The sequence below is a fragment of the Kryptolebias marmoratus genome, linkage group LG7 (genome assembly GCF_001649575.2).
Source record: "Kryptolebias marmoratus isolate JLee-2015 linkage group LG7, ASM164957v2, whole genome shotgun sequence".
NCBI classification, from domain to species: domain Eukaryota; kingdom Metazoa; phylum Chordata; class Actinopteri; order Cyprinodontiformes; family Rivulidae; genus Kryptolebias; species Kryptolebias marmoratus.
Genome location: NC_051436.1, coordinates 25185282 through 25194942, shown reverse-complemented (window position 1 = coordinate 25194942; position 9661 = coordinate 25185282). Strand labels below are relative to the sequence as shown.

Sequence of the window (9661 nt, the reverse complement as noted above, 5' to 3'; positions counted from 1 at the left end):
CCCATCCCTTCTTCCATTCTTTCTTCCGCCTCTCAATCCATTCTAGCCCCTGTTTCTTTCCAAGCACCAGCGAGTTCAGCCCAGCCAATCGCTCTAAGAGTTCCCCCATTTTTTCATCTAACCTTTTCCCCCAGCTCCCTTATTTGTTTCAGCGGTTATTACAGAGGCAAGTGGTTCGCAGACAGGTGAGCAAGAGCTCATGTCTCTCCAGAACATCTCAGTCTCACCGTCTTCTGCACTTTTCGAATTTTACCCCATCAACATTGCAGCAATCTTTGGGGCCTTGAATGGTCAAAAAAAGTCTATTCTCATCCACTCAGACAGCATGGCAGTCATAAGAATCATCAGTAAAGGCCAATCTCATTCCCCAGAATTTATGCAATTCATGCGCAGACTTACCCAAGCATCTCGTTCTGGTTCTCTCGTCAAGTCCTTCTGAGATGTATCACCCGATCACTATTCCGCTCATTCGTTTCGCATAGGAGCAGCCTCCTCCGCATCTAGTCAGGGTATCTCTGATCAAACAATACAAATCCTAGGTCGCTGGTCATCGCAAGCGTACCGCTTATACATTCACAATAACGCCAGTGATTTATTCCAAGCTCACTCACTCCTCAGTTCAATTTAAAGTGAGACACTTTTGGAGTCGCACAGCGTCCCGAACACAAGACCCCACGCAGTGTCTTCACTTTCCAAGCCCTCTCCCATTACCCACAGCCGACCTCATCTACTCCATTCATCCCTCCTTCTCTCAATCCCTCCATCCCTTCATCCCTCCATCCCTTCATCCCCTCATCACTTCATCCCTACCCTCACCCCATCCCCTTTCCCTTCGTCTATAAATGCAAAAATGGGCACTTTTAAGTAACTGATGCAATTCTTAAAGTTTTCAGTTCTTTTAGTGTTTTTCTATCTCAGGAAGCCTAAATATATTAGTTTTAGTGATCTGAAACAAAAAAAATGTTTGTTTGGTAAGTTTGAAAAAAAAGTGTCAAAAAAGCTTTCTGGATCTGATTAGAGGCCCATCCGTAAACAGTTTTGGTTATGACGCTGCCTCGGGTGAAATCTGGACACTGAGAAAAGAGTATGTTTTTGTGCTTTCAGTTGAGGGGCTACCTTCTCTGCTTCATCACTTTGAATAAAGAGGATGGACAGAAAGTGGAATAAAGATTAGGGGGGCTGAGTTGAGTTTAGGGAGCTTTCAGTTTACTGTAGCAGAAAAAACAAAAAACAAAAACAAAACAATCCATTCTTGTAAAAAAAGATGGATCTTTGAGCACAGCCTATTTCAGCCCTATACCCTGTCTTCATGTTGTACATGTTTATACAAAAGTCTAGAGGTGCTCCAAATTTTTTGTGACGTAGGAGGGATGTTAAAGTGGAACGGCACAGAAAGGGCAAAAAACACAAGAGTAAGTATTGTCTTCCTTAATGTATGTTATTATTGCTACAATAACCATTTTAATGTCTAGTTTGATCTATTCTAAACTATTTTATTTGAAACTGTTGGCCTGATCTCATTTCACATATCACTTCTGTACTTTATAACCCAATCCTTGTTTTACACAATTCATGTATGAAATTGGAGGGTATGGTGTCTCAGTTTTTTTCTGATGTAAAGCAAAAGGGAAGAGGCAGAGTTTTAAACCAGTATCTCACTGGCATTCAACAACTGGCGAACAGTTGTTGAATGGCATTCAAAAAGGAGCCTCTACAAAATCTCAAAACCTTCACAGTGATCCTTGATTTTCTTGATTTAGTCACAGAAGCTCAAAGCTTTGTCACTTGAGTTTTGATTATGTTCAAAGAAGTTTGTTTAACAATTTTTTCTCTCAAAGTTGCAGAGTTGTTGCAGGTGTCTCAAAACTGTTTGTGCTATATTTTGACTCCTGCATGGGAGCTCTCCTCTGGTAAATAATATCCATCGCCACAGCCCTGAGTGTCCAGGTCCAAAATTCATACTGAGGGTTTCCCCCAGTGTATTATAAGCGTGGCAGGCCGCCAGGCTTTCCCTCTCCCGCCGCCAGGCTAAGCTCCTCTTGTTTATTGTAAAATACGTCATTTTTTATACACTTTTTTTTTTCCCACCCGCATCAACTTGACTCGTTGATCACTGTGCAAGGGTGTGCGCGCCAACAGGGATGCAATCGCGCTGTCCCCGCCCCTACGGGAAGGCCTCACGTGGTGTCGCGTGGTTGTGCACCTCCCAATTTTGGTAACTCTGCAGTTAAAAATGGATGATTTTGCTGCTTTAGCAGAGCTGGTTCACCTGTATCAGCATTTATATGATCCCTCTATGAGAGATCCGCAGCAATAAACGTTGAACGAGTGGGTTTAACCAAAAATGGTTAGTTGAGCCAAAATTCAGCAGGTGGCTTCACAAGATCAAATACGGTAAGCATGTTTTGTACTTAGTGGAAAATATTAATATGACACATGGTAATTCATCCTTGTTTACCAGTAAAACTAAGCTATTAAATTCAGCATTAGATATGCTTTGTTTTGTTGTTACATGTAGTGATCCAACATGCAGCCTGTGCCACAAAAAGCACAGTACAGCACAGCATGTCTCTATTTTTCAGTGTTCTCTATTGTTATTCACTGGCCTTGATGTGAGACGTGTGTTGGTGCCTTGTTTGCTTTTCCATTTATGTTAATTTAATTTATTTGTAAATGTGACTTAAATTAGCATTCAAATTAGGCAAACAATTTATATTTATTTTAATTGTATTTTTGTTTAAAAAAGTATTTTAAAAGTGCCTTTTTTAAAAACTGTAGTTGTGTAAATATTTGACACAAATATCTTACAATATCACATAATAAACAGCTATATTTTCAACTTTCCTGTCAACTTTAATCTTTTTTTTTTTTTACTAAATCACGGTCGGCCGGCGATTGGACACCTACCACCTACCACCAGGCTTAGCCTCTTTTCTGGGGGAACAGACATCAGTTTACCATGCAGTTATAGAGTGACTCAATAGTGCCACATGTTGAAGTGTTCCTGGAGAAGACATTGAATGGTAAATGAGCGGTAGTTATATAGTGCCTTTCTAGCCAACTCAAAGTGCTTTACAACACAGTCTGCCCTCATTTACCTTTCCAAACACACATTCATACATCACTCTACATCTCTACAAAACTTACCAGAGAGGTTCAGTGTCTTGCCCAGGGACACTTCAACATGTGACTGCTGCCAGGAATTGAACCTCCAACTATCTCATAGGAGAACGACTGCTCTAACCACTGAGCTGACTCCATTGAGCCACTCATTAGCTTCGATTTACACCACATTGGTGTATGAGAGTGATCTAAAGCTGTTTTCCCAAATACATTTTTATCTGTCAGTCCTTGAGTCTTTTGTTGAGTTATGAACTAAGTTACCCACAACAAATTTTCATTTAGTGAGATCTGTCCTTGGTGACCAGAAGCTTCAAGATGTGTATGGGTGTGCTTATGCACCCATTGGTTCCAACATTATACCACTGAGACATGTGGATGCCCCACATGCTGGACAACTGCACGATCCAACCACCTGATAACATTATCGCTCCATTCATGATGTCACCACTTATAACTTATAACCTCTGGTGCCAGTTTTAGACATGATAGCTCCTTGCAAATCAAATCATTTACATATTCATCACTGGAATTCATGTGGACCAGAATATGTCTATATCGGATTTAGACTGTCTTTTGGGTTTTGAACATTTTTTGTCAGTGAGTGTATTTTGTAAAGCAGTTGTTGAATTAAGAAATTGAGATTGCTAGTTTTGATGCCTTTGTTGCAAACTCCTGTGTCTAGTCTCATAAATTTAACCTTAAGTTCCTCAACGTCAACTGTTTCTGATATTTCACACATTTTTTCAAAATAGTCAATAAAGTTTAATTAACTTCTTAAAAGGAAGAAGTACATTTTGGTTAATGGACTTTTTATGCGTATTTTTATGCTCAAACTTTCTTTTGAATTTCTTAAAATGTATTGTTAGTGATAGATGGATGATTACAGAAACAAACACACACACACACACACACACACATACACTCAGAGTCTGAAGGATTGAACAGTAACAACAGCTCATTGTGTCTCAGAGGCTAAACTGGACTTCACTCTTCCTGCCATCAGCCTCTAATATGGGCCTCATCTCACTGTACTGATTATCAGGAACCTAAAAATGCTCTGTATGTATGTGTAACCTTTGATAGTTGCATACCTGATTGCATATGTGCTTCTTGGCTTCAAATGTGTCTTTGAGTGTGTTTGTCACTTTGCAATTCATTCTCGAGAGTTCAAGGGCCTACAAGGTAAATAGACAGGGGTCTGATTGCATGCTGATACACACACGCACTCATGTGTGCGCACACACACACAGAAGACCCATAAAGCAAACAAATAGATCTTAATCGGGCAAACACAGGGGGTAGAGGGGCGGAGGTGAAGTTGTTTAAGCTTTCCAGCATAGTTAACCCTTCACCTTTTGGGGAGCAGACAGGGAATGTTAGGAATCTGCTCACACACAGAATGTGCACACTCTTCTATGGAATGTGAAGGAGGTATATGTCACCAGGAAGTCTTTGAAAGCCCTTTTAGGGGCCTCATGTTATTAAGAGTCTGCCATTTGTTTTGTTGGTTAAACTTTAACACTGGTAATATCAGACACTCACACCTCTTGATGTTTGCTCTGTGAGGTTCAAGTCTGGCCACAATGTTGAGAGGTCTGACCACTTTGCACATGGAAGTCATATCAGCTGGAGCCAATATACACAAGTTAGCCATGCTACAGAACAATTTAGTGTCTATTCAGGGTTGGCCACTGATATTTTTTACTCAAAATTCACTGTCAACATTTCTCTTGGAAGATGTGCATGCTTGAGTTTAAAGAAATGTCAATTTTCACTGACAGGATGCCCTGCATTTTAAATGGAAACTATGATGATTTTGGTTTTGTTGTGCTGTTGAGAAAAACAAAGAGTCAAGTTATCTTGAAGTTAATCAATTTTAATTTACCTTACATTGAAAGTTTGTCCTGATTTTGTTGGATTTTTCAGACTAAAGTTTTTAAAATTCTGTCTAGGGTTAGGGGTTAAACATCTAGAAATGTTTTCAGGTTTCCTTGCCTACATTTTTATATGACATGACCCTTGTGAAACCTTTATCTCAAGCCCTTGGAAAGACTATTTTGTATTACTTTCTGTTTTTAAGTAGAACTATAATCTTCTGATGCTGACCTATAGGTCATATACACTTCACCATAACATCAAAACTATTGACCAGGGAGTAAATAATATTCATGTTTATTTAAAAATCATGTTAAAAAGACATCTACCAGTAGGTGGGTTATAATGGGCAACAAGTAAACAGTTCAGGCCATTTACCAAAAGCAGCCACCATAGGTAAATACACCAAGTGGCAGGCCCCTTAAAACTTTCTTCGGGAAATTTGTAGTTTAGTTTTGAAATAGTTGATTTTTTTTCTTTAACATTTTGACTTTATTTTAAAAACTGGAAAACAAAATAATATTTATTGTTTCTATCTGAGTGACGTTAACACATCATTGTAAACTGTTAGGATTTGGATTTGGCCTGCCTCTTGGGCGTGGCCTCTAACCTCCTCCTCACCAGGTGTTGCAGATTCCAGTGACGAGCAGTTCCAATATTTAAGTCCCCGGCTGATTCCAGACCTTCGCTGGAGCATCTTGCCTTTTGGTTTTTGGAGAAAACGAGTCACTGCCTACCAGGACCTACCTTATGCTGCTCAGACTAACTTACCTGTTTCGGACTTCGGGACACCTTACCTCACAGACCACTCCTGAATTTTTCTGCTGCACTTCTGGGCCTCGTTCACTCACCAAGACCTGTAAGGAAAAACATTAAATTACTCTCTGCACAGTTCAAGAAAAGACAACCACACAAAGATCAGTACCCGAGACTCACCTTGCTCCCTTCCTGTCTTCCAGATCCTCCTGACCATTGCACTATAAATATTATCACCTGTAAATAAAATACTTACCTTTATTATCTCAGTTCCGCTCCTTATGGCTAAATCAGATTCTTGTCATAAACTTGCTCTTTTAAAATTTGTAACAAACTTCTGGGAACTTCAGGTGATTTAAAGTACAACTGCCCTATGTTTTTGGATTCACATCACTGTAAAAAGTTTAATTTACAACCAAAAAAGAATTTAGCAGTGCTGCAGAGTGCAGCAGTCGAGATATACATCTTTCATTATATTCCTGTAACTGAAGTGTGTCTCAAAAGAATTACGACTGATAAGAACATTGATAAAAGCCTCCTGTTCATCCACCCCTCCCCTCTTCTCCAACTCATTGTATTTGTCTATGATTGTTTTACAGACTTTTCTGCTCTCCTGCAGACCTCACATCCTCTTACATTCCCTGTCTTTCACCACATTTTGTTTTTCTCATTTATTTGGCAAAGTGAAAAAGACCCCCCTTGTCTGTCCAACAGTTTCTGCTTTCTTTACTCTTTCAAGCTCTACAAACACACATGCAAGCTAACACACACACACATACACTCAGGGAGGAGGAAGTACCTCTGCATTTTTCCACTCATGTCAAACAATAACAGTGTGGAATTCTGGGTATTATTTTAGCAGCCGTCCACCACTTTATCTGTGCTTCACAATACTTCCTCTCAGACTGACTCACACATCCTGCTGCAGAGCGAGCAAGCGAGGCAGGGGCAGAATAGGGTGGGAGAGAAAGGGGGTAAATAGAAAGAGAAGGAGAAAGACAGTCATGTTTTGTCTTCCAGTGAGTGAAGCAAAAGAGGAGGAAGAAAAGAAAAGGAGGTAGAGGGGATGTGAGGATCATAAGCTGTTGTTTTATTTTTATTTTTTCCCCTCTTGGTCAGAGCCTGCCACCTCCTTCTACACATCAGCTCTCGGACATTCATGTGTCACACCTTCGCAGTGATTCTTGACTTTCTTGTCAGACCTCAACCATCCTGAGGATGAACTTTGGAAAGATTATTTAGATAAGCTTTTGTTGCTATCTGAACAGGGTTGAACTTGAACTTAGGTTATTAGGGATGCTGAGAGCTGAAATTAGATCGGTGTAACGGTGGATAATTGTGGAGTCAGGTACGTTTAAAAACTTCCCACTCTAATCTCCATCGATTGAATTGAAAGCATAAACTGGAATTAAAATGCTTGGCTCCTTATTTCTTGATGAGATGATTGATTTTTGTACTAACCAACATCATTGCACCATTGTTGTCATTCCTTCAATTAATCTAATGTTGTTGTATTAGTTTCTGTCCTTACCTGTGAGTCAGCATGAAATCCAAGTCTGTTCTTTGGCTTCACTGAAAATACGTGTGTGGCTTTGATTATGCGTGATTACCTTTACCTTTAAAGAGAATTAGCTGAATGATATTAATTCAGCTGATTCTCTTTTAGGTCATTAACTTTGACAATCTAGGATGAGGCTTCAGTAGAGTTGTGTGGCGTAATATTTTACTTAATTTCGACTGGTGTTTTTTTCAGTTTAAGATTCTCAAAAGCTCCACAATGTCCTAAGAAGACATCTATAAATAGAAGCTTGCCATGTCTCGCTGGCTTTATTGAATTTCTTGGCATTGGTCACAGAGAAACACCAATATTAGTGCTGAATTAACTTGTTATCCGTCTCAATGTATAAAATGTTTCCTTCAAATGGAAGAAAGTTCTTCAAGAAAACAGGATTCATGTGATTCTGCTCGGCTTGTTGTTTCCATCAGCAACAGGTTGCCAAATAGGTTAGTGTCAGAAACAGGAAAGTGTAAGTTCTTTGGATAATTTTATTAAAAATCTGGCCAAATGTAAAATACTGCCTTCTTATGTGTTTTGATGTTATATAAGACATTTGCTCTTCTAAAATAGGAATAGCAGCACTCCATCTTTTTACGTTTGAATTTAAAATTTCAAGTCAGGATATTTGTTGAAGAAGCAGGAGGTGGCATTGAAATAGGTAGGGAGGTCTGCTAAATGTTTGTGGTGTGTTCAATAATGGTATTTTGTTTGGTTGAGCTTGGATAGTTTCCATACATTCAAGTGCACACATAAACTCTCATACAAGCAGGGGTGTTTATTTTGGAAATGTGTCTCCTGTTCCCGTTTTATCATAATCAATAATACTCAAAAATGGTCTTTTCCTTTCCCTCGTGGTGCCAGGAACCACATTTCTCTTCCAAAATTGTACCTCACTGTTGTTGGACCCACTGTACCAAGCAGTTTTCTGAAATGACACCATAAAATAGTATTGCTTTTTTACTTTTGAATAACTTACTTTGAGCTGTTTAGGTCATTTGACTGTTTGTCCAGATATTTTCAGAGCCACTAATGTCTTTTGGGGCAAGGCTGAGTCAAGAGTCAGATGAGAAAAATTAGAGCAGCTAGCAATGAGTGTAAGTCTCAAGTCAAGGTAATATTAGTTAAATATTCTGTCACTGACCAATTTGTTTTTCTTAACAAAAGAAAAATCTCTAAGCCATCCAGTTATTGTTTGCTTGTTTGTTTTTGACAGATTTTGGTTTTTGATTCACAACAGCATCAACAACTACATGTAGATCAGCTGTCCAGTTAGAGACAGGTTTGGTTTATTATTGCTTCGGCTTTTCTTTCATTGCAATAGGCCCTAAGTTACTTACTTTGTTAACAAGTGCACACTGACTGGAATCTTTGGTTTTATAAGCTAGATTCACATAACCAAAGATGTAAAAGCTTGGAAATATACACTCTCCGGTTTTGAATGGAACTCTGGAGGGAAAGTGAAACGTTTTCAGCTATAGAATAAAAGTCCAGTTAACTTAATGAAACAAATTTAACAACCTTTGGAAGAACTTGTACAATGGGCAGCCTTTTAAAAAGTGGCTAGTATCTGCAAAATAAAATTTGTCGACTGATTAATTGCCCTATCTCTTTTCCACTCAAGTAAGTCCAATAATGACAAATTCAAATCATGATCAGTATCCAAACTCTACCAAGTCCAAGATTTGTTTAATTCAAGTTCTCAGAACGTATCAACTAAATCATGTCCATGATGATTTTTTTTGGCAGGAGCACAGATAGGAATCAAGCCTGCAGTAAACCAAGACAAATCATGCTTGACTTATTATAAGTGTCAAGTCAGACATGTCCAAGTCTTACTAAAATGATACAAGCTCACAATTTTGTATTGATCTAAGTTAAGCCAACTTTAAGTTGTCCTACCTTTTAATTAAGACAAAAAAAAACACATTCAGTCTCCAGTCAACCAAGATTTGACCAAATCCCTAAATCTCAAAGTCCCAAAAATGAAAATTCCAAGACAAGCTTTAGTTAAGTGCAGATGAGCAAAACAAATAATTTCTCTGTGTCAGATTTGATACTTAAAAGTTTTTACTTCTAAAGTGCCTATAAAAAATATGAATGTTTTGTGCTTTTATTGCTGTCATAAATCAGTTATGGTCAATATTCTTTGATATATTATTATAAATATATATAAAATTCCCTTCTCACCCTCCGCGGGGTGGTCTTTGTTTCATCCTCTGAGCTCGGGTCCTCTACCAGAGGCCTGGGAGCTTGAGGGTTCTGCGCAGTATTTTGGCTGTGCCTAGAACTGCACATTTCTGGACTGAGATGTCTGATGTTGTTCCTGGGATCTGTTGTAGCCACTGTTCC

At 38.8% G+C, this 9661-nt stretch overlaps 1 protein-coding gene across 2 annotated transcripts in view; it reads left to right on the top strand.

Moving 5' to 3' along the window:
* Nucleotides 1-6707: 6707 nt before the first annotated feature.
* Nucleotides 6708-9661, top strand: part of shroom4 (shroom family member 4) — a 45640-nt gene continuing 42686 nt past the window's right edge. For both annotated transcript variants that reach the window (XM_025002789.2, XM_025002788.2), the window contains exon 1: nucleotides 6708-7102. The gene's annotated coding sequence lies outside the window, so the exon portion shown is untranslated. The remainder of the gene's footprint in view (nucleotides 7103-9661) is intronic.